The sequence below is a fragment of the Austrofundulus limnaeus genome, unplaced genomic scaffold (genome assembly GCF_001266775.1).
Source record: "Austrofundulus limnaeus strain Quisiro unplaced genomic scaffold, Austrofundulus_limnaeus-1.0 Scaffold6336, whole genome shotgun sequence".
Classification (NCBI taxonomy): Eukaryota; Metazoa; Chordata; class Actinopteri; order Cyprinodontiformes; family Rivulidae; genus Austrofundulus; species Austrofundulus limnaeus.
The window spans coordinates 1-713 of NW_013958738.1; the positions used below are offsets into that span (position 1 = coordinate 1).

General features: G+C 48.5%; 1 long non-coding RNA gene across 1 annotated transcript in view; it reads left to right on the top strand.

The window, feature by feature from the left end:
• The first annotated feature begins 140 nt into the window (after positions 1 to 140).
• The window catches only part of LOC106512391 (uncharacterized), a 1,808-nt gene continuing 1,235 nt past the window's right edge, over positions 141 to 713 (top strand). The window contains exons 1-2 of the long non-coding RNA XR_001309668.1: positions 141 to 156; positions 307 to 608. This is a non-coding gene — a long non-coding RNA (uncharacterized LOC106512391). The remainder of the gene's footprint in view (positions 157 to 306; positions 609 to 713) is intronic.

Below are 713 nucleotides of genomic sequence, written 5' to 3' on the forward strand. Positions count from 1 at the left end.
CAACACAGGAAGTGCATCAAACTTTACATCAACACAGGAAGTGCATCAAACTTTACATCAACACAGGAAGTGCATCAAACTTTACATCAACACAGGAAGTGCATCAAACTTTACATCAAAACAGGAAGTGCATCAAACGAAGCAGACATGCAAAAGGTAAAGTAAAAACAGAGAAAAGTAAAAAACAACTTTTGGAAATGAGACTTGTGGGGAAAATGATAAAAAATAATTAAACGTCCAAGCTCTTATTTTTGAAGGGAAGATAGTTTCCTGTCCTCACTGCTTTCGTTTCCTGTCACAAATCAGGTGGGTCCTGTCCTCAGGTGAGTCCTGTCCTCAGGTGGGTCCTGTTCTCAGGTGTCCTCGTGTGAGTCCTGTCCTCAGGTGAGTCCTGTCCTCAGGTGAGTCCTGTTCTTAGGTGGGCCCTGTCCTCAGGTGAGTCCTGTCCTCAGGTGAGTCCTGTTCTTAGGTGGGCCCTGTCCTCAGGTGAGTCCTGTCCTCAGGTGTGTCCTGTCCTCAGGTGTGTCCTGTCCTCAGGTGTCCTCAGGTGAGTCCTGTCCTCAGGTGAGTCCTGTCCTCAATTGTCCTCAGGTGAGTCCTGTTCTCAGGTGGGTCTTGTCTTCAGGTGGGTCCTGTCCTCAGGTGAGTCTTGTCTTCAGGTGGGTCCTGTCCTCAGGTGAATCCTGTCCTCAGGTGAATCCTGTCCTCAGGTG